Here is a 25,497-nt window from a genome sequence, read left to right as displayed (position 1 = left end):
GAGAATCTGGCCCCATGACTGTAAATGTTTCAACTATGGCAGGAAAATATAGGTGTTGGGCAGGAGGGAATACATAAAAAAGTGTAGTAGGGTAAATAAAAGAGGTGCTGCACCAAGGGGTAAGATGTGAGATATTGTAGGATACATATAGACATGGCAATTTCTAGTGACTCTTCAGAGGAGGTGACCTGAGTTAGAGTCTATGAAGCCGTCATGTTCTACAGTAGAAATAATAAAGAGGATACATTACCTTGTCGAGCACATTGGCAGTCCTGCACCAAACAGTCCTATGCACAATATAGCTTTGGTAGAGAAGAGATCTTCCAAAGAACCACATACCTCCATGGCATGGTCATGCCCTTCCACTCCCAGGCTCCATCCCCTGCATCCATCCCCAGGGTGGGTACGCACAATGAAGATGAAGAAGTGCTCCTCTCCCCAAAGAAGCAGCTGCACCGCTCTCCATCTCTCCCTGCAGCAGCAGCGAAGGCTCATATAAAAATTTACAGTAAGTGGCACTTTTGGGGGCATTGCTTAAGGGACGCTACAAGTGGCGGTATGTGAGGGCATTACGCATAATGTGTGGCTTAATGTGTAAGGGTCATTACGGTGTGCAGCATCATGTGTAAGGGGCGTTATGTGCGCAGCATCATGTGTAAGGGGCATTATGTGAGCAGCATCATGTGTAAGGGACATTATGTGTGCAGCATCATGTGTAATGGGTACTATGGTGCGCGTCATTATGTGTAATGGGTACTATGGTGTGCGGCATCATGTGTAATGGGTACTATGGTGTGCGGCATTATGTGTAATGGGTACTATTGTGTTCGGCATCATGTGTAATGGGTACTATGGTGCCATCAAGCAAGAACCCCCTAGCAATGAGCACGTAGGTAAGCAGCACTTATGTGGCAAATATGTAATGGGCATTACGGTTTGTTATATAGTATGTAATGGGTATCATGATGTGTGGCACAATGTGTAATGGGCATTATGGTGTGTAGCCTTATGTGTAATTGGCATTACGGCGTGTGGCATTATGTGTAATGGGTATTACGGAGTTTGCTAAAATGTGTAATGGGCAGGGCTATTTTTCAGTAGGCTCCAGCAGGAACTGAGGCCCTTATTCTAGTTCACTCTTTCTGACAAAATATTTCTTAGATGGACAAAACCATGTGCACTGCAGGTGAGGCAGGTGTAAAACCCCACCCAAATCTAATTATCTCTGCACAAGTAACACCTGCCTCACCTGCAGTGCACATGGTTTTGTCCATCTAAGAAATATTTTGTTAGAAAGAGTGAACTAGAATAAGGGCCTCAGTTCCTGCTGGAGCCTGCTGAAAAATAGCCCTGGTAATGGGCATTACTGTGTATGGTCTAAAGCAGGGCTGGGCAACACCGGCCCTCCAGATGTTAGTGAACTACACATCCCAGGATGCTTTGCATTAGTTTTGCTATGTGGCCATGCTGAAACTGATGCAAGGCATGCTGGGATGTGTAGTTCATCAACATCTGGAGGGCCGGTGTTGCCCAGCCCTGGTCTAAAGTGTAATACCACACCCCTTTTTGTGAGACCACGCCTCCTTCCCATGATGCCACACCTCCTTTTTTCCTGCGCGGCTATGCCGCACAAAAGGTCCCCCTCTGTTTTGTCTAGATCTGGGACCACCCATTACCAGAATTCTAGATTTGCCTATGCTGGTAACAGTCTGCAGCTATAAGATATTGGGTATTGGGAGGACAAACAATCAGGCTTGCACTTTGCTCTTCAATACTGGAACTACTTCTCTGGTAGTACTGTATTTCAAAAATATACATCACAATATTCACTTTATTCAGCTGTTATTGCTTCTAGCCATTTGGGGGGGGGGGGGGGGGGGGGGCAGATTGTGCTGACGATACAGCCGGGGGGGGGGGCAATGGGGGGGCGACACTACTCACCATCGTCACTCGTCATCGGACAGCGACCAGCGGCCGCAGCTGGTCACACAAAGTACAGCATCGCCCAATACAAATATGGCCACCGCATATGTAAACGTAATATATTCATATATGCGGCGGACATATTTGTTTTGGGCAGTGGTGCCTTTTGTGACCAGGCTGCTGCCGCTTGGTTCGGGCAGCCCTGGAAAAAAGTGAGGCGGCCCAGCGGAGGGACATCTGGTCCGGCCCACCGGGAAATGGCCCAGTTTCCCGGTGGGCCAATACGCCTCTGGTTTTCATTCAGCAACAGCTGTACAGTCAAATGTTCTCATTTACTCTCTACATGTTACTTTAAGGTTTCAGAGTTTAATATTTGAAATGTATTGAAATAAATTAATCACATTAATGAGAATCTTCGTTACATTTAACATATATTTTTATATTTTTACTTACAGATACTGCTTCTGATGAATACACCAGCTACTGGACTGGATTCAGTAGCTTATATAGGAGCCAGGAATGCCTATGGTGGGCTCCACCACAAACAGCCCTGCTCAATATGCAATCTTTAATAATAACATTGTTTTTTCTGTATCAATAAACAGTATACATTCCAATTAAAATACTTGGAATATTCTAAAATAGATTTCTGAAATACAAGTTTTCGGAATTGTGTTTTGCAGTCACACATGTTTTTTGTGTTTTCTGCACTGAATAAAAGGCTGTCATCACAACCCAGCAATCCAACAACATAAATAAGACATGTAAACATCACATTTCTATTGTAACATAATAATCATCCTACTGAATAATAAATAATTCCAGTTTACAAGAGTAGTAGTTTTGCCTTGTCTAAATTACAGTCTTGTAATGGTCTTACACATTTACAGGTGAAGAGTAATACAAAAAGGACATTGTGACTTAAATGTTTCATGAAGGAAGGCTTGCATTAGAAAAGCAGGCCATTTCTCTGAGATATGCTTCAACGCATAATAGCTCTGGTGGAAATCTGCTTTCAGAAATGCAATTGCGCACACTGAATGCTCTTTCATCTTCTCCTTGCTGCTTATTATTTCATAAGGGACAATAAGTTACTGCATTATGAATGATATTTGAAGTTAAAAGGTCCATATACAGTAAGGAGTGGCTGTCCCGCAGGCTTCTGACCGCTTTGTAGAGATAGATACACAGAATATAGAGCATTTTGACATCCCCAAAAATATTTAGGGGACCAATTACTTAGTTAAAATGGAATAGATGACCTTACTAAATCTTGCAGGGCCCACTTTTGCAAGCCAACAAGTGATGGTCTGACTGAGATAAGATATACTTTGATTGTCTGTATACACTGTATAAGAATTCTGGTATAGTTATACCATCTGCACTCTAATTACTTTGCAGTATCATATTTATCATGTTATATGTCTCTTATTTTGGATGATGAATGAGCTTGTTCCCACTTTGTTCTCAATAGATTAGAGAAAACATTCTTTTTGGTATAAGCAGCACCGTATCTTCCTGAGGTGAGAGGCACACCCCATTAAGCCCAGTGTTCCCCACATCTAACTGAGTTCCTCTATCCCAGTGTCTCCAATTCTGCCAACCCAGTTTACCCCCTTCCCTACTCCAACCAGCTCAGTTCCCGCATTTAACTGCCCCCCAGTGAAAATTCACCCAGTGTCTCCCCCTCATCCATGTCATTGTTCCCCTCCCATCCAATCCAGTGCCCCCTATATATAATCAGAGTCCTCACTGCATCACCATTTACCTGCCATCCACTACCTCTCCATCTCCCACTATTCCTCCTATCTCCCTACTATCCTAATATGCTTTGTTTTGGGATCATTTGGTCTACAGCATGATGGTCGACAGTCATTAGGTTGACACCATTAGGACGACATGAGAAAAGGTCAACATGGGTATATGTCGACATGGGAAAAGGTCGACATGGCCATAGGTCAAAAGGTCATTAGTTCGACAGGTCATTAGTTCGACAATGTCTAGGTCAACAGTCAAAAGGTCGACATGGGGTTTTTCACTGGTTTTTTACCTGAATGTCAACACAGCCAACATGGACACAGTTTAAAGTGCACTGCATCCCCTCGCATCGCTCACTGCGCTCGCAATGCGTCGGGCACACTATTTTATTCTCCCACCATGCCCTAGTGGATGGTAGGGCATGAAATACCGGCTGTCGGCACATGTTGGCTCAAATAACAGTGAAAAACTCCATGTCGACCTTTTGACTGTCGACCTAGACCAGGCATGTCCAAACTATGGCCCTCCAGATGTTGTGAAACTACAAGTCCCATCATGCCTTGCCACAGTTTTGCTATTAGGCAATGCTATAATGATTGCAAAGCATGCTGGGATGTGTAGTTTCACAAACAGCTGGAGGGCCATAGTTTGGACATGCCTGACCTAGACAATGTCAAAGTAATGACCTGTCGAACTAATGACCTGTCAACCTAGAACCATGTTGTCCTTTTCCCATGTTTACCTAGACCCATGTCGGCCTTTTCCAATGTCGACCTAATGGTGTCAACCTAATGACTGTCGACCACAATGCTGTAGACCAAATGACCGCATCCCCTATGCTATATCTCCTGACAACCTCTTATCATCACCCACTGCCTCTTCCAATTACCTTTTCCTCTCAACCACTGCATCTATCTATCATACTGGCCTATCACCCATTGCCTGTCATCCTCTCCAGTGTCATTCAATGCCTCTCCCCATCTGAACTGGCTAATCCAATCAACTTCTTGTCACCCACTACCTCTCCATCTCCCAGTATTTCCCGTGTCATCCTCTCTCATCACTCAATGCCTGTCCCCATCATCCCTCAGACTCTCCGTATCACCCTCTCCTGTCACATATTGCTCCCTCATGTCACCTTTCCTACAGTATAACCCACTACCTCTCCATCTCCCAATATCTATCCTCATCACCTCTCTTTCCTGTCACCCTCTTCGGTGACACACTGCCTCTCCCTGTCACCCTCTCCCTGTCACTTACTGCATCTTCCAGTCATCCTTTCCTGTCACACACTGACTTGTGAATTGCCTTTGAGGCCACGCCCTTTATTGCAGGCAACCCAACATATGTGGAGAAAAACAGCATGCTTATTAAAGGGCAGAGCTACTGTACATTTTTAATCTGTTATTCACTTTTCATATTTACAGTTCGGAGCAGCATGAAATCCCTGAGGTCATACAGTATATGTAGTTAAGGGGTTACAGAAAATTCTGCTATTTTGCCATTGCTTAGAGAAAGCCGACTTTCAGAATGTTGTTGAGAAATAATTTAGATGAGGAATGGAATGCAGGCAATGGACCAAGGCTTTCTCTTGGTGTGTCCAATACCTGTTTGTGCTGCTTATAAGGAAGTTGATGCGTAACGCTGAAAGAATCTCTGTGTAACTACTGACATTCACAGTCTATGAAAGTGTGAAAGACAAATTATCCACATCAACATGTCATGGGTGTACTGAGAAATGTAAAAAGTCAATGTTTAAATAGCTTCAAATTCTTGAACTGTGCACAGAGCCTCACGTTTGCTAAATGAAAATAGGAAATGTTTTACATATATTGTAACAACAGGATTATACTCAGCAGATTATTTTTCACTGGGTTTAACATATGAGCAGTAGACTTGTACAGAAATGTGTCAGCACATACAGTTATTGCTTACAAATGAGATTTTCTTATGATTATGTAAATACACATAAACTAGTATCAGAATACTGTAGCAACTACATTACGGCCCTGGTTTTTAAATATTATTAAACCGGTCTAACATCAATATTGCATTGCATTATCTGTTTTATGTTTGACTACTGATAACCAGTGGCGTTTTTTTACCTATGGGCTGCACCCCCCCCCCCCCTGATAAAATCCGCCACTGTAGCAAAGCCAGATTCAGCCTGTGAGACTGCTCTGGCTTCACTATGACTGGCTGTGACTTCCTATTAGAAATCCCTCCCTCCAGGACACCTCTCTATGGGCTGCTGTCCAGTAGCCCATAAAGTCCGGAGTCCGCGCATGCGCAGTACCCGCATCTGTACTGCGCATGTGCTGGTCCCGGTGCCTGTACAGGCGGCGGGACTGCGATTTCCCTTCTATGTGCTGTTGCCAAACTAGCCCATAGAAGCTGGCCCCATGCACAGTACTGAGGTCGGAACTGCGCATGTGTCAGTCCCAGTGTCTGTACTATGATGAATGTGAAAGGGCCAGGAGGCGTGGCAACGGTGGCAAGAGGGGAGTTGCCGGCATCGTGACCAGCGGCAGTTCCCTCCTGCACATTATTTAAAGGAAATAAATGTTTCCATGCTTATAATCAGTCAGAGAACCTATTTTTTTAAATATAAATTTACATCTCTTACATTTGTTCCCTGTTTTGCAGTGCATGGGGTTCAACCAACTCTAGCCAGTAGAATAATCAGAGAGATTAGAGCAGCACAGAGAAATGTGGTCTTTTTAGAGACAATGTACTGTCCAATCAGATGATTGAGAAAGTATGGTCAGAATTGCGTCACAGGGACATTATTGTGATCTGACTGTAGTAGGCTTCTTCAACCCTATTGAATCAAAGTGATTGGGGTGCCAAATGTTCTTACTTTTTTGGTCTTCCTAAGGAAGTTTCGTTTTAGGTCACATAAGCCCCATACACACTAGGTGATATTGTGAACAATATGGCTCAGAAAGGACTTTCTAAATGAGATTATTCACAATATAATTTAGTGTGCACTCCAGTGGTGGTTCCAAAGGTTGGACTGCAGCACAGTTCAAAATTCATATAGGGTAGAAACACCAATAAAGGAACACAAATTTTGCAGCGCTGAAGAAAATAAAAATGTTAATAAAAACCAATTGGCAGTTGGATTGACTTCACAAATTTATGTTAAAATATAAAAGATAGGCACAATTTAATAGGCCACATGGCCACACATATACATATAATATTCAAGATATAAAAGCATGGGTATGTAGCAGAACTCGGATGAACTGGAATAACTGTCCGTTCCTATATTGCCTAGAATGGTGTATTGGGACCGCCTCTATGACCAGAGCAATTTTTATATAAATATAATTACCGTCCACCTTGCTCAATTGAGGGGGGAATGGATCCTGATGGAATAGAATTTCCCTTGATATGTCCAAAGTCCCTTTTGAGTAGAGCGTGAAGTGGGCTTGCCACTTGGTGTATGGATGATGCTGGTTTTGCAAAGATATTCGGTCCTTTTAGGCTGGTTCGGGCAGTTGAATTGGCAAAGGGTTGCTGGAGCCAGTAGTCCGCTTCTGCTTCTGAGGTAAGTGTTCACCTGACGCGTTTCGCTTGGAACAAGCTTTCTCAAAGGTATAGTGGATATGGTAGAAACACCAACTGCTATTCCTAACTGACTCACTGGCATTTGGTGTGTCTCCCCTATTTGAATTTTGAACTGTGCTGCAGCCCCACCTCTGGAGCCGCCACTGGTCTACACTCAATATTGTTAACGCTGTGTGCTCCCGCATATTGTTAAAAAACCCCTCCCTCGTCCTGCATGTTCAGATGAGGGAGATCCTCGTTAACTCCCCCCCCCATGCTGTCGCTAGCTTCCTCAATATCGTGGTTGGTGGGGAGTCGGCAAGTGTGTAGGCTTTAGGGACATTTCAAAATATATTTCCTCTAAAGTATCAGATTCTTCTTATTGGGCTCCGCAATTTTGGGAGCTTGGTCAGGTCAATTTTGGTGGAGCAAGAACAAAAATCCCCCATACACTAGGCTGACTTGTCCTAAGGACAAGTGGGACCCGATTTACCCTCCACTTCCCCGACAGCTCCCCGGGAGGGCTCACATTGGATTTGCGATAAATTGCATTAGATTTAACCCATGTAAACAGTGAGCTCTCTTAACGATTAAGCGGCCGCCCATTCATTTGAATGTGAGTTTTGAAATTTCCTGCCTGTCCGCCGGTACCGCAATATGTTCCCCAATGGATGAAGAGCAGGGAAAGCGTCTCACCTCCCTGGTGCATTCCCACTCTGCAGAATATAATTGTGTGCCAGCAGTGGCACAGCTGACACACACCTACAGACCTGATTGGATGTGATACATTGCGGGTGCTAAAAGCAGCCGCAATGTACCGCTGATGGGAACAATTTCGAATCACCTTATATTTTGCATGTTCGCCTCCAACTCAGACCTGATGCACATGGGAACGCGTAGCAGATCCAATCACACATCAAACCTGTGATTTGGGATCAGAATCGGATGAAAGTAGGACAAATTGCACAAGTATATGGGGGCCTTCTTGGTATTTTGATGTCAATATATCTCACCCAATATGCAGCAAGAACCCCTGGCAATGATGTCACAGCAGTGCGAGCAGTTGTGACTTCGGGCCAAACATATCGATTGGTAAATGGACATGCTAACCAAACCAAACGCTCTATCGGCGGATCCAGCTGTTAGCGGTTCTGTCGCCATATTGTGTACACAGCCTTCGGTCTTATTTAAGATGAGAAAATATCTGTAAGAAAGACGTTAATAATGAATAATGCACAAAGCAGGATTATTTAATGTAAAATATTATTCACGTATCTTACAGTAAAGGTACAGTAATGTTTAGCTTTTTAGATAAAATCAAATTTTACCCAAGCATCCTCCTATTATGGTCTTCTAAATTCAGTTTGTAACTTTCACAGAATGTCATAAAAAATTGTTCTGCTGTCAGCAAAATTCAATTACCCCAGTACCACATAATTTTCACTACTGTTATTGATAGTGTCAGAGGGATATTGAATTTAAATTATTTATTTTGATTGATTCACATGCAGCCAGTTTACATTTTTACAGGAAAGGGAAAAGTGACAAACAATTCAAATTCATGTTTCAAAGAGAGAATTCATATTAAAATGGAAATTCTTCTCATCCTCATGTCAGTATGTAGGTTAACTTTCTGCGGATAAGTCTGATAAGAAAATAGATGTTTGGATTACAGTTTTTTGTTATAAAGGCAAAGTTTATCAAAACAATCATTTCTATCCAATGCAAAAAAAAAAAAAAATACAAATATTCCTGCATAGTGCTGCTAGCAAATGCTGAAAAAGACATAATCAAATAGTTGGATCTTTTTGCAAAATTAGATAAATAAGTGAAATGAGTGCAATTTGGTAATTTAATAAAATAGTTGAGAAACCTTATCTGTAAGTAAATTGGCCACACAGCTGTAGAAAATTGCTAAATTAAACAAATCTAATCAAATTTCTGGTATTATGTATTGTACTTACCAATAGGTTCACACTGCAGGGCAGATTTACAAACCCTGTCACTTTTCAAATGCAGACATTTAGGACAGTTAGGAGCTGATTGGTCATTGTGAATAAACCTACAAACCCCCCCCCCCCCCCCCCCAACAAAAAAAATACAGGCATAGGTAAAGGTCATTAGCTGATCCAGTTTTTTACCCTGACAAATCAGATTGCATTCCGCATATAAATACTTCAGCAAAAACTGTTAGTGGCATCTCATTTATTGCCAGATGTATCAAGCTTCAAAAAGTAATAAAGTGGAGAGAGTGATAAATAACCAGCCAATCAGCTCCTATCTGTCATGTTACAGGCTGGGTTTGAATAATGGCAGGTAGGAGCTGATTAGCTGCATGTTTATCACTCTCCACTTTATCACTTTTTGAAGTTTGATACATCTGGTCCTTAATGCCAGAATCACTAAATATACTGTTTAAATAGTTTGCTCTTCTAGGGCCATTAATATACACAGTGCTGCTGTCATAAGTGAAATATTGGTAGTGTGACATCTAATTTATCATGGGAACATGATTGACTGGCTACGGTACAATCCAATTACATACACTACTGTACTGTACTTCTAATAATTATTTGTTCAACAAGTGGTCTACATGACACTTTTTCTGAGACATTGAAGTAATAAGAATCCAGAGTCAGATGTAACTTATCCCCCCAAAATAACTACTGTGAGATGTAATATGAATCAGGGTCGTTGTGTGCAGTGTAATGTGAATAAGATTGTGAAGTAATGTATGGTCATATTCCTTTTGGACAGCATGGGAGGGAGGGTGCAAATTTATATTTTGCAGGAGTGCACCGAATGCCCTAGGGCCCTGCCCTATGGTGAGTTGCAGGGACCATCACGAAAGAATAAGGGGGCAATTTATCACCACATCCTCAGATGCCGATGTGCTGCGATGATATCGGCCCAATTCGCAATGCGATAATTGATTCATTGCACTGATGTGTAAAGTATTGCATACAGGGACAGAGTTTGCAAGAAAGCTCTGTCCCTGTGAATTCTCTTCGCAGTCACATCTTGATTTGAACATTACAAAAGCTGGGAGTTATGATTATGTATGTGGAGGAGAGTAGGCAGTCTGCCGTCAGTGTGCTGTTGATGAGGGGCAGTCTGCAGTCTCAATGTGTATGTGTGTGTGTGTGTGTGTGTTTGTGTGTGTGTGTGTGTGTGTGTGGGGGGGCAGTCTGCAGTCCTAGTATGTTTGTGTGTCTGTGTGTGTATGGGCAGGAGTGAACATGCTGAGTTTGTGTGGGGGGAGAGGGCAGTCTGCAGACCAAGTGAGGGTTCGTCAAAACCAATCCAAAACCTAATCACTGGAGTATGGAGCGCAAATCTCTAATATTTCCAATGGTGGAGTATAATGGTTGGGATGGTTTTCACAGTAAAATGCAATTTCCATGCAGGAGAGACTCAGTACTAATATCTGGCCACAGCATCATTGCAGGGCAGGGTATCGCCACCTTTGGTTGGTCGATACCCTATAGAAGCCTATGGGCTTCTAAGGCTGCCCGCTGCCCAGCGCCCCTTGCCACGGATGCCTACCCCCTATCCTCCTCCCCTTAGCACATGTCACAGTCACATGTCCAGGGCCGGCGCTACCCACTCAGCAGCTCCTGAGGGGAGGCGCCATGCTGAAAAGGCGCTGTCTCCCTCCCTGCTCTGCTAAAGCTGCCTCAGCCCTCACTGTCACTGCCTCCTGCACACCACCCGCAGCGCCTGTCTGACAGCGGGGGGCAGTATAAATAGCTGCTCCCTGCACCGCGCACACACTGTGCTCCTCCTGTGACCTGCCCCCTCTTCCTCACGGACACTTGCCCTGAGACATGAAGCACTGTCTGTGAATGCCTGGATGACATGTCATGTCCGGATCTGCCGCCTACCTATTGCTCCCTGCGCCTGTCAGCTGTCAAACAAATGACGAACAGGTGGCAGTGCCGCCCTTCCTTCCCTCTTCTCAGTGTGCTGTGCCAGTGCCACTGCCAGTCCTCAACACTCCGCCCCCTCTATCTCCTCTCCTCTTCTTCCATCTCCTCCTTCTCGCCCCTCCTTTCCCCCTCAGTCACGAGAGGGGTGTAATGGTGTCCTCAGCGTCCTGCCTAGGCAGATAAAGGATGAGGGACTGCACAAGAGTTAAACAGCAAAAGAACAGTGAGTCTTTTATTATACATGTTTATAACAAATGTTTAATAATTATAGATTTTTTTATATTAATTTAGACACTTTTTAAATAATGGGCTGGGTTATGTGCCTAAAGGTGGCCATACATGCTGCAATAGCAGCGTGCGATGCAATGTGCGCTCTTGCGGGCATCGCACAGTATAAAAAGTATGTGCTGCACATACTTTTTGTACTGCTTTTGGATCACACATTGCATACATGCTGTGCCATGCGATCTAGCCCATAACGTATGCGATTCTCTACAGCGAGATAGTGTATGTATACATGTACATGCACCCGAGATCCTCCATAGGATCGCATGTTGCATATGTTCCCACAATCGGGCTGCAGCTTGTTGCAATGGCAATGTGAAAGGACGCAAAATTTATGGTTTGCAGGAGGGCGCCGGACACCCTAGCACCGGCCCGGCAGATGTCCTTCTAGCTGCAGGGGGAGGAGGAGGCTGCCGGGGACAGCCGCGCTTAGCTGGGGATGTGACGGAGACCCCCCACACACCACATCACAGGTATCATGGGGGCCTCCGTCACCTTACTGCGATGCTAGCACATATGTTAATACATATGCGATAGCATCGCGGCAGTGTATTTTAATACATCCCACCTTTAGTCAGGGTCAGAGGTCATGTAGTGCACAAAAAGAGCATAATTGCTGGTTATTGGAAGAGATTTACATTTTAATTATGTTATTAACAGACATTATTTATGTGGACCTGCTTCACTTTAGTATCATTGTAAAGCAGTTTCTAATAACAGCTAGTTGTATTATTGTTCATTTCACCAAAGAGGAAGAGTGTTAACTCATCTCTGTCACGAATGGGGTTGATGACCCAGTCGTGACCGAAGTGCTTGATATGTAGAGCTGTGGGGAACAGGATCTGGGAACTCTGGAATAATACACACATTCGATAATGCTGTAAAGTCTCAGAGATTCTGGATCCGTGACTGCCGGTAACGCTGAAAGCTTGGCAACAACCAGGATTCATGGATGCCCAATCGGCAATGACATAACTGAGAAGAGCCCACTTGGCAATAACTGAGATCCGGGAATCCCAGATTAACTGAGGAGCGCCTACTTGGAGGTGTAACTGAGAAATGCCTTCTTGGCAGAAATGATTCCATGGTAACGAAAAAGAAAATGCACAAGTCTCTAGAGCTGGCAGCTCCTAGATACAAGAAATAGTAGGAAGCTGGGTGTTGGCCGGAACCAGATAGCAACTAATCTGCAGATCGTGGCTGGAACCGAGTAGTGGCTGATTTGTAGGCTGGATAACTCGGAGTAGCTAGTTAGCCGATAATGGATGGATAGTTTGGAGTGGCTTAGTTAGCTGATTGTGCCTTGATAGCTCACTGCAGCTTGGTAGCTGGAGACATAAGGATGACAGGGCACACAGGATTCACTCAGCCACACAGGAAGTTGGCTACGGAGGTAGCCTGACATCAGCCGAGCTCTGGATGGTGAAAAAAAGCTGAACTGTGACTGAGGACTGGAAGCAGCTGGGAATCCAAACAGTGGTAGATGACTGGATTAGATGGAAAGCCGGGCAGTGTCAGATGTGCGGATAGTGGCGGCCAGACAGCAGCAGATGACTAGATAGTGGGTGTGGCAGAATAGCTGCTAGGAGTCTGGATAACGAGAAGCAGGTAGTAATGAACTTTGAGAGCAGGGTGCCGGGAAAAAGAGCATAGCAGGGATGATCAGCGACATTGCTCAAAGCAACTTCCTGTTCCTTGAGCAGGATAATTAACCCCCTTGCCTTGCATTGACAACTCAATATGATATCAATTGGGCTTAATATGAGAGCTAGCAGCTTCAGCAAACAGACAACTGAATGGTTAATAGCTGATCAGAGGTCTCACAGGTGTAACATCAGTAATGCAGAAGCAGTACACAGAGTCTCACTGAAGGCAAGCAAAATAACGGCCATCTGTATGGCGCAAGGCTGGGGAAACTCCGAAATGCTAAAGAGTAAAGGGAAGATTACAAACAGATATCTGAGCCAATGCTCTGTTCCTGGACTTCTCTCTTAATTTATAGATTGCCATCACCTGTTTTCAAAATGTTGATTTATAAGAAAGGTTTCTCAACACAGGTGATGGCAATCTATAAATTAAGAGGAAAGTCCAGGAATAGAGCAGTTCCTCCTGGAATGGGTCATGTTGGGAGGTATTTATTTATTAACAGTTTCTTATTTAGTGCACACATACCGTATTCTACAGCGCTTTACAGAGAATATTTGAACACTCACATCAGTCCCTGCCCCAGTGGAGCTTACAATCTATATTCCCTACCACACGTATACACACACACACACACACACACACACACACACACACACACATTCTAGGGTTAATTTTTTTGTTGGGAGCAAATGAACCTACCAGTATATTTTTGGATTGTGGGAGCAATCCGGAGTACCCGAAGTAAACTTATGCAAGTACGGGGAGAACATACAAACTCCGCACAGTTAGAGCCATGGTGGGAATCGAACCCATGACCTCAGCGCTGTGAGGCAGTAATGCTAACCATTACACCATCCGTGCTGCTGGCGGTTGGAGCTGACATCCTAAGACCAGTTCAGTCCATGCGATAACAATAGCTTCAGCCATCAAAGTCAATAGCTGCAGCTGTCTGAATGGTTATTGCCACTAACTGATCATACATTGCCTGGTATATCGGCACACTACCTAAAATATACACATGCCGATAAAGATAGGGGTGCATAATGCCCCCAGCATTTTTAACATACAGTATATAAATAACACATAATGAGAAGCAGCATCTACAGCACAGCGGACAGATACCACTGAGGCACAGAACGCACCCTGTAGATCTCCGATGGTGCCCATGTTCTACTCCTTCTTTGAGCTCTTTTAGCTGAATCCTGTAATACTCCCCTCTCTTTATACCTTTATAAACTTTCTATTTACAAGTTTCATGAACAGAGCTTGAACAGAATGCCATTGACCCAGGAGGATTCTAATTAGCTCACTTCAATATTAAGAGATTTTGCTGCTTAATTGCAAGGAAGATGCAAAACATTATTAATACTGTTAAATCTGGTTATGTATTACTATTATTATTATTATTATTATTATTATTATTATTATTGCATGAGTTTCCTGTGGGTACTCCGGTTTCCTCCCACAATCCAAAAATATTGGTAGGTGAATTGGCTTTCAACAAAATTAACCCAAGAGTGAATGTGTGCGTGTACATGTGGCAGGGAATATAGATTGTAAGCTCCACTGAAGCAGGGACTCAGGGGCAGATTTATTAAGCTCGGTGAAGTGAAAAACCAGTGTCTGATTTTTATCACCAGCCAATCAGCTCCTAACTGTGAAGTTACAGGCTTGGTTTGAAAAATGACAGGTAGGAGCTGATTGGCAAGTGATAAAAACCAGACACTTTATCACTTCACCAAGCTTAATAAATATAACCCTCAGTCACCGCCCCAGTGGAGCTTACAATCTACCACATCTACCACACAGCTGACCCAGTGGAGATTACATTCCTTACCACATGTCTAGACAAGCAGACAGGGCAATATTAGCCATAACAGGGCCGTAACTAGGGGGGGGGGGGGGGGGGCTAGGGGGTCACGCGCACCGGGCGCTGGAGGGTGGGGGCGCTAGTGTGAGGTCCCGGGGATGGGCAACGGGGGTCCAGGGACTGGTGGGTTAACGCTGGCTCCTACCGGGGTCCCGGGGACGGGCAGTGGGGGTCCGGGGACTGGTGGGTAAACTCCGGCTCCTACTAGCGCTGCCGGGCGGTGGGCGGGAAGCAGATTTTGAAAAGACTTGCTGGACGCTGATTGGCTGAATTCAGCCAATCAGCGTCCGGCAAGTCTTTTCAAAGTCATCGGCGCTTCCTGTCGCCAGGCAGATAGTGCTAGGAGATAGAGTGAGTGAAGGCTGCCGCTACACAAGTCCCTGGACCCCTGGACGCTGCCTACCCCTGCTGGCTGCACACAGGTATGTTGGCAATGGGGGTCCAGGGACTGGTGTAGCGGCAGCTTTCACATACACAGCCGCTCGCTATTTGCCTGGCGGCGGGAAGCGCTGATGATTTTGAAAAGACTTGCCGGACGCGGATTGGTTGAATTCATCCAATCAGCGTCCGGCAAGTCTTTTCAAAATCTGCTTCCCGCCCACCGCCTGGCAGCGCTAGGAGCCGGAGTTAACCTTCTCCTGTCCCCAAGGCAGTCATTTGGTGTTTTTTTTTGGGGGGGGGGGGGAGGGGGGGGCGACCAAGTGACTGCCGACCCATAAGGTTGACCAGGCCAGTGGTTCCCAAACTGTGTGCCGTGGCTCCCTGGGGTGCCTCGGGACACTTGCAGGGGTGCCGCGCCTTGGTGGTCCAGGACCAACTCAAATTATTAATGGTTAATTATTTATGAGCAAAACCAGTGCTGGTGGCTGCCAGTCATAGAATGTGTACAAACAGAAGCAAATCCTGCCCTTTACCACATAACTGACGCTAAGAATCGCATATAAACACAATTTAATTAATTTTTTTGTGAGCTAGGGGTGCCGTGAAAACAATTCAGATTCTCTAGGGTGCCGTGAATCAAAAAAGATTGGGAACTCCTGGACTAGGCTGAAGCCTAACGGCTATTTCACACGTTCCGGCTGCTGCCGGGCGGCAAAACCCCGCACGGCCAAAATCCGTTCCGCACACAGTAGTTAATAATAGACACGATTGTGTCCATTCACACAGGACGGCCACTGCCTGGCCGCCCGGTTGCAACCGGTTCCCACTACTGGAAGGGACGGCTGCCAGGCTGTGGCCATCCCCTCCATTAAACTTCTCAGTGCGGCACGGCTTCTTGGTCATGCAGGGTTTCACCGCCCGGCAGGAGCCGGTGCGTGTGAAATAGCCCTAAGGACTTTGCTAAGACACTGTTAGTTGTACCTTAATGCTCCAAAGGTTAAAGGTACTTTACACTCTGTGCCATATTGAGGCACACTCATAGTCACCTGATGTTTAAATGGCGAGGTGAAGAGGGAGGGGGGCAGCAAACCAATATTATCCCAGTGCTGAATTACAGAAAAAAAAAGAAAAGGAAGATTGATTGCACTGTTAAAAAAGAGGCCAGTAGACTTAGACTGTAAGCTTGCGAGCAGGGCCCTCCTACCATTTGACTGTCTGTAAATACCCAGTCTGTTGTATCACTGTCTCCTATTGTAAAGTGCAATGGAATATGCTGCACTATATAAGAAACTGTTGCTTACTTGGATTTAACCCCTTCCCGACATTTGACGTATATATACGTCATGGCCGGGATGTACTTCCCGACACATGACGTATATATACGTCATGACTTTAAACTGTCCCCGCGTCTATAAACGCGGTGACAGTTTAAACATGTCTGCTGTCCCTGACAGCAGACATGTCCCTGCATGCCCAGGGGGGGCGGCGATGCCTCCCCCCCGTCGGCGATCGCTGTGATTGGCTGTTCAATGTGAACAGCCAGTCGCAGCGTTTTCCTGTGTTACCGGCGAATCAGACGCTCGGTAACACAGGTGTCAATCACCGTCGGGTGTGAGGGGGCATGAGGGGGTCACCGGTGATGACCACACCTCACCCCACCTCACCCCACCTGCCCCCAAGGCTGTGATTGGTCCGTCGGACCGACGGACCAATCACAGCCAAGGCGCGTCATTTAAACTAACTATTCCGGTCTGGAATTGCGTGCAGAGCGGTCACCGGCCAATCTGTCGTAATATACTGACCTGATCCTTGCCTGATACTTACCTGATCACCGCTGGTAGCGTGCTGCCAGCAGCTGGATGCTTCCTGGATCTTGTGACTTCCTGTGTGCTGCTGCTGCAGTGTCACAGAGTCACAGATCGTGAGAGATAGTGACAGATAGTGACAGAGAGTGACAGAGAGTGACAGAGAGTGATAGAGAGTGATAGAGAGTGCTATATTTTGTGTCTGCTGCACCCCTTTTGTGCTGATCAGTATATCTGTGCTGATCAGCAACTTTTTTTTTTTTTTTTTTAATATATATACCTGTCAGTTGCACCAAAGGTTGTGCTGCCTGTGCAACTGACTTCTGCCCCCCCTGCTGCCCCCCCTTTTGTGCTGATCAGTTTAAATTAATTTAGATCAGCAACTTTTTGGGGGTCCAGGTTTTTTTTTTTATATATACCCTGTCAGGTTGCACCCACAGTTGTGTGCCTGCTGCCCCTCACTGCTAATCAGTGTTGCATCACTGCATCACTGATCTGCAGTTTTTTTTTTTTTGGAGAGTGCAGTGGGGTTTTGTTTTTACACCCACGTTGCTTTTGTGGGTGTCCTGTGGCCGCTGATCAGTGACGTACATCACTGAACAGCATTTTTGGCACAGGGTTGATATAATTTTTTTTTTGCAGTTTTTTTAAATTGTTTTTTTTTTTGGAGAGTGCTGTGGTTTATTACACCCACGTTGCTTTTGTGGGTGTCCTGTGGCCGCTGATCAGTGACGTACATCACTGAACAGAATTTTAGGCACAGGGTTGATATAATTTTTTTTCTGCAGTTTTTTTAAATTGTTTTTTTTTGGAGAGTGCTGTGGTTTATTTTTTTTTAAATTGTTTTTACACCCTGTGCTCAATTTTTGGCGCAGGACCTTTTTTTTTTTTTTTTTTAACCCCTTCAATTTTTTTTTTTTTTTATTGGGATCAAATTCCTGTATAAAGTATTTTTTTTCTGCACTACATACACACTACACACTACATACCCCCCGTGTTGAAATAAAGTTTGTACCCCCCCCTACACTATACACGTGTTGAAACATTACACTTACAGAAACACAAAAATAAAAATGGCATCCCAAATGTCATCCCAAATGTCATCCCAGTCATCCAGAAGAATGTATTCAGCGGAGGAGGCATATGCCATGCTTGCCTCTGACTCTGACACAGCCAGTGATGCAAGCGGGGAATTTGAAGGATTCGTCTTAAGCTCCTCTTCCTCCTCTAGTGATGAGGGACCCCCTCAAAGACGCCCCCGTAGAGCAGCTGAGACCCCCCCCCAAATGATTGATCCCGTATGGACCCCACCACCAGACAATTTTGAGCCCCAGGTTCCTGAGTTTTTGGCCATCCCAGGAATCCAATTTGATTCAACAGGTCTCAGAGAAATTGACTTTTTCAAATTATTTTTCTCTGATGATTTTATAAATTTAATGGTGGACCAAAGTAATTTATATGCCCAGCAGTTTATTGCTCAAAACCCCACGTCATCATTTGCTAGGTGGACCCCTGTAGATGCAGTAGAGATGATGACGTTTTGGGGTCTGGTGTTACATATGGGCATAGTAAAAAAGCCAGAAATTAGGCAATATTGGAGTACAGATGTTCTGTACAGCACCCCATTTTACCGTATGGCCATGACTCGGACTCGTTTTGAGACAATCCTTAAATTTTTACATTACACCGATAATGCACAGTGCCCACCCAGAGATGATCCCACCTTTGACCGGCTATTCAAAGTCAGGCCGGTCATTGATCATTTCAGTGCCAAATTTGCAGAGATGTACATCCCTGAAAAATTTATTTGTATCGACGAGTCCCTTATACATTTTAAAGGAAGGGTTAAATTCCGCCAGTACCTTCCCAGTAAGAGGGCAAGGTATGGCATAAAAATGTATAAACTGTGTGAAAGCACCTCAGTGTACACCCACAGGTTTAGGGTATATGAAGGGAAGGATTCAAGAATTGAACCGCCAGAATGCCCCCCCTCCCTCGTAGGTGTTAGTGGAAAAATTGTCTGGGATTTAGTGCACCCCTTCCTGGATAAAGGTTATCACCTCTATGTGGATAACTTTTACACTAGCATCCCCCTGTTTAAGGCCCTTGGTTCAAGAGGTACAGCAGCTTGCGGTACTGTGCGCAAGAACCAAAGAGGCCTCCCAAAAACGCACATTGCCCAAGTACTGAGAAGGGGTGAAAGCAGGGCACAATCCACCGAAAATATGTTGTTGGTCAAATATAAGGACAAGAGGGATGTCCTTATACTGACAACAATTCATGGAGACAGTACCACCTCCATCCCTGTACGAGGTACTAGTACCCACACCTCAAAACCTAATTGTATCCTAGATTACAATAAGTACATGGGCGGAGTGGATCTTTCAGATCAGGTACTGAAGCCGTACAGTCCCCTGCAGAAAACAAAAATCTGGTACAAGAAGCTGGCCGTGTATATCATCCAGATGGCACTGTATAACGCTTACGTGCTATTCCGTTCTACCAGCCAGAGGGGGACATTTATGCACTTTCAAGAGGAAGTCATAAAGGGCCTAATATTTGGGAACCAGCAGGCAGAGGGCCCCAGTACTTCTAGTACTGGCCCCCGTATTGTACCAGGGCAGCATTTTCCTAACGAAATCCCCTCCACTGCAAAAAAGGGCAGGACACAAAAAAGGTGCAAAGTTTGCTATAAAAAGGGAATAAGAAAGGATACTATTTTCCACTGTGAAACTTGCCCCGACAAACCCGGCCTATGTATAAAGGAGTGTTTTAAAATATACCACACATCTATGGATTATTAGGTTCATCATTTCACCGTGCTTCGGGGGTCTTGCTAATGCCACATAGCACCCACCATTCATTCCACCAGAATCTGAGCTGCAAAATCCAAAAATCACTCCTTCCCTTCTGAGTCCTGCCATGCACCCAACTGGTATTTTTTGGTCACATATGAGGCATTGTCATACTCGGGAGAAATTGGGGCACAGATTTTGGGGTGCTTTTTCTCCTTCATACCTTATGAAAATGAAAAATTTTGAGCCAGAACTGCATTTTTGTGTAAAAAAATGTAATTTTTCATTTGCACAGCCCAGTTGTATCAAAATTGGTGAAACCCCTGGGGGTTTGAAATGTACACTATACCCCTAGATAAATTCCCTGAGGGGTGTAGTTTGCAAAATGGGGTCACTTGTGGGGGGGTTCCACTGTATTGGTGCTTTGGGGGTCTTGCTAATGCGACATAGCACCCACCAACATTCCACCAGAATCTGTGCTGCAAAATCCAAAAATCACTCCTTCCCTTCTGAGTCCTGCCATGCACCCAAATGGTATTTTTTGGTCACATGTGAGGCATTGCCGTACTCGGGAGAAATTGGGGCACAGATTTTGGGGTGCTTTGTCTCCTTCATTCCTTGTGAAAATGAAAATTTTTTAGCCAGAACTGCATTTTTGTGTAAAAAATGTAATTTTTCATTTTCACAGCCCAGTTGTACCACAATTGGTGAAACCCCTGGGGGTTTGAAATGTACACTATACCCCTAGATGAATTCCCTGAGGGGTGTAGTTTGCAAAATGGGGTCACTTGTTGGGGGGGGTTCCACTGTATTGGTGCTTTGGGGGTCTTGCTAATGCGACATAGCACCCACCAACATTCCACCAGAATCTGAGCTGCAAAATCCAAAAATCACTCCTTCCCTTCTGAGTCCTGCCATGCACCCAAATGGTATTTTTTGGTCACATGTGAGGCATTGCCGTACTCGGGAGAAATTGGGGCACAGATTTTGGGGTGCTTTTTCTCCTTCATACCTTATGAAAATGAAAAATTTTGAGCCAGAACTGCATTTTTGTGTAAAAAAATGTAATTTTTCATTTGCACAGCCCAGTTGTATCAAAATTGGTGAAACCCCTGGGGGTTTGAAATGTACACTATACCCCTAGATGAAATCCCTGAGGGGTGTAGTTTGCAAAATGGGATCACTTGTGGGGGGGTTCCACTGTATTGGTGCTTCGGGGGTCTTGCTAATGCGACATAGCACCCACCAACATTCCACCAGAATCTGAGCTGCAAAATCTAAAAATCACTCCTTCCCTTCTGAGTCCTGCCATGCACCCAAATGGTATTTTTTGGTCACATGTGAGGCATTGCCGTACTCGGGAGAAATTGGGGCACAGATTTTGGGGTGCTTTGTCTCCTTCATTCCTTGTGAAAATGAAAAATTTTGAGCCAGAACTGCATTTTTGTGTAAAAAATTAAATTTTTCATTTTCACTGCCCAGTTGTACCACAATTGGTGAAACCCCTGGGGGTTTGAGATGTACACTATACCCCTAGATGAATTCCCTGAGGGGTGTAGTTTGCAAAATGGGGTCACTTGTGGGGGGGTTCCACTGTATTGGTGCTTCAAGGGTCTTGCTAATGCGACATAGCACCCACCAACATTCCACCAGAATCTGAGCTGCAAAATCCAAAAATCACTCCTTCCCTTCTGAGTCCTGCCATGCACCCAAATGGTATTTTTTGGTCACATGTGAGGCATTGCCGTACTCGGGAGAAATTTGGGCACAGATTTTGGGGTGCTTTGTCTCCTTCATTCCTTGTGAAAATGAAAAATTTTGAGCCAGAACTGCATTTTTGTGTAAAAAATATAATTTTTCATTTTCACAGCCCAGTTGTACCACAATTGGTGAAACCCCTGGGGGTTTGAAATGTACACTATACCCCTAGATGAATTCCCTGAGGGGTGTAGTTTGCAAAATGGGGTCACTTGTGTGGGGGTTCCTAACTTTTAGCATCTTATGGTGCCTAGAAACCTACATGGTGCCTAAAAAATAATCTCATAAAAAGGAGGCTCCAAAATCTAGTAGGTGCTCCTTCGATTATGAAGCCTGTGGTTTGGTCAACGTGCACACTAGGGCCACATATAGGATATTTATGAAAACAAAAGAATTGGGGGAATCAATTTTTAGTCACATTTCTCTAGTAAAATCTACTGTGTTCCTTAGAAAAATGTATTAAAATTGAAAATCTGCAAAAAAAATGAAATTTTGAAATTTCACCTACACTTTGTTTTAATTCCTGTGAAACACCTAAAGGGTTAACAAATTTCCAAAATGCTGTTTTGAATACTGTGAGGGGTGCAGTTTTTGAAATGGCATCATTTATGGGGGTGTCTCACATACAAGTCCCTCAAAGTCACATCAGAACTGAACTGGTCTCTAAAAAAATCAGTTTTTGAAATTTTCTTGAAAATTTGAGAATTTGCTATTCATATTTTAAGCCTCCTAGTGTCCAAAAAAATTAAAAGGAGGTTGAAATAATGATGGAAACATAAAGTAGACATATGGTCTATGTTAGTTATTAACTATTTTGAGTGGTATAATTATTTGTCTCACAAGCAGAAAATTTAACATTTTGCAAATTGCAAAATTTTCAATTTTTTTACGACATTTTGGTATTTTTCACAAAAAAACACAGACTGTATCGACCCAAATTTACCACTAATTTGAAGTACAATGTGTCACGAGAAAACAATCTCAAAATCACTGGGATAAGTAAAAGCAAAAAAAAGTTATCCCCACTTAAGTGATACATGTCAGATTTGAAAAAAAGGGCTCTGTCAGGAAGGCAAAAACATGCTGCGTCAGGAAGGGGTTAAATTGCTTATTTGGAATTAAATAAATAAAGTTGCTTTTATTGTTACTTTTAAGAAGACATAATTGTTTCAATATTTCTGCTATATCAATTTTGGTGATTTTCTCTTTTCTTTTGAAATAATTCTTGTAATTATGGTATCACATTAGAATTTAATGACAGTTGTAAAAAACATTGACTCCTCTCACTGTGAAGTTCCTGCCTAGGAGTTTCATCATAAAACACCTACAATTTCAGAACACCTCTATTAATTTCCAAACTCACATACCCTCACATGATGAAATTGAAGAGGCCCCTGAAAATCAACCAATTACAACAACACAATATTATACACAACAAAAAATGCATAGCAGCATAGAAGAAAGGAAAAGGTCACATACAGGTGGACATCACAAGCAACTTACACAGGAAAAAAGGCGATGACGTCTCAAAAAGTACAATAGTAAAAATGAAAAGAATAAAGATAATGCAAAGCAAAATCTAATCTATTTATTAAGATTAATTGCAGGTAAGATGACCAAAAATTGTGGTATGAGTGGGAAGAAATGAGAGGGAAAATAGAGAGGGGGACATCGAGGAGGAGGAGGAGGAGGAGGAGGAGAAAAAAACAGTGGGACAGGAATCTGAAGTAATAGAAGACTGAAATTGAGACAGGAGGCAAGAAAATGGAAAAGAACACAAGCAGTACCAGAGACAACATCTAGTTTTAATTTGAGGTCTATTTTTTTTTTATGTGACATTACCAAACTAGTAATGTGTAAAAATCCATCAATCCACTCACTTCCACTTTGTAAAGGGTCATTAAGAACACATTTAAGAATAAATTTTTTTTTTCAGGTATAAAGCTATGTTCAGAATGAAACATATTTTGGTACTTATTAATGTTACACTTTGGCGTTCGCTTGCTTTTTATGGAATCTAACCTGAAAATCACTCAATATACTTTACTGTATTATGCTTTAGGGAATACAGAATATACAAAGCGAAAGCCAAGTCAGTAGAGCGGTAAAGCATATGTCTTTTATAAAGAGACAATGAGACCCTCTTCTTTGTTCACAGAGAATACTATATCTGAAAATACAAACATTTCCCAGAATTTTGTACAAGAAAAACAGCTTCTGTCAGTGGAAATGTACAAACTAGTTTTATGTAGGCCTCATCTCTGTCAGCAAGTGAAACCTTTGTCATGACCTATTGGTGGGAGAGAGGCCTGACAACTGTTTTATCATTCCAGAGACAATGGCAGAGATATTTACAGCTGCCTGGATCTCCTACTGTCTGACTCTGTCTATATTTTTAACCTTGAAAGTAAATAATCTCAGCCTTACCAAGTTCCTATTATGCTATTCCATTTCACTTTATTTTAAAGGGTTTTTATGTGAATAAATGTTATTTCTCAGACAAAAGAGACATAGCAATTTATGACCGAAAAGCGAGAAGTATTACTTATCCTTTAGAAAAGAGTAATAACCATTTGCCATTGTTAATACTCTATTGTTTTTACTGTTCTGCATTGTAAAGTGCTAAATTTTATTTTCTGTAAACCTATTATCAACTTTTAAGAATCCTGTGTAGTTTATTCCCCTGAAATCATTCACCTTTACATCTTCAAAAGCAATATATTACAGGCAGCAAGACCCTGGTGAGGATATCACTGAGAGAGCTATATATTTATATTGGAAAATGTAGTTAAATATCTCATTATGGGGCAGATGTATTATCCGTCGTTATGGGGGAGAAGGGTATCAGCGCACGTTATGTGCACTGATACCGCTTCTCCCCCATGTATGATAGAGCCGGGATGCGGTAATGGACAGGGGCGCTATGCGCCCCTGTCCATATCGGCGCTGCTATCAAAATGATAGCAGGCCGAATGTATGAACGGTCAGCATCGCTGACCGTTCCGCACGAAGCCGGGTTTGGCTTCGCCAGCATCAGGCTGGCGAAGCCCTATCTAAACAGCAGGGACAGCGCTGTCCCTGCTGTTAGGTCTGGGCTGCGCTGGGGATCTCGCGTGAACAGCGAGATCCCGCGCATGCCCAGTGCGGCCGGCCGGGGGACAGGAGATAGCGCATCAGTATTAACTGATGCGCTATCTTCAGAAAGGGACATCGCCGGAGGGGGGAGTTAACGCTCCCCCGCTTCGGCAGACAAGATGTTAATACATCTTGTCGATGTCCCTTCCTGCTTCGCCTCGCTATTGAGGCGAAGCAGGAAGTATCATAGCGGCGCTTATCGCGCCGCTATGATACATCTGCCCCAGTGTACCAAAAATGTTGGTTACTAGTGTGGGTTGCTCAAAGTTCTATGGGCCTAATTCAGACCTGATTGCTGCTGAGTGAATGTGCAGTGGCCAGCAAACAGGTAGATGTCGCCCCGCATTAGTGAAATCCAGCCTTGTGAATTAAAGTGTACACTGTGCGATTAGAAGTGTATGGCTGCTGAAGACATTACAGCTGAATGAAAATGTCCAAATCCCGTTGCAAGCCCATCACCATTGAATCATTTTTTTCACTGGTCAACACTCATTGCAAGCCCCATGTAGTCCTGGACTCGGCGGCTGCAATGAATTCCGGAATATCCAGCCTTAACACTCCTACTAAATGACATATTACCACCACCAGATGCCTACTTCCTGTCAATCACCTTGCGAATGGCCAGCGAAGAAAAAAGTAGCAGGATAGCAGTTACAGTA

This window comes from Crinia signifera, chromosome 9, assembly GCF_055691185.1.
Source record: "Crinia signifera chromosome 9, ASM5569118v1, whole genome shotgun sequence".
NCBI lineage: Eukaryota > Metazoa > Chordata > Amphibia > Anura > Myobatrachidae > Crinia > Crinia signifera.
This window is presented reverse-complemented; position numbering follows the sequence as displayed.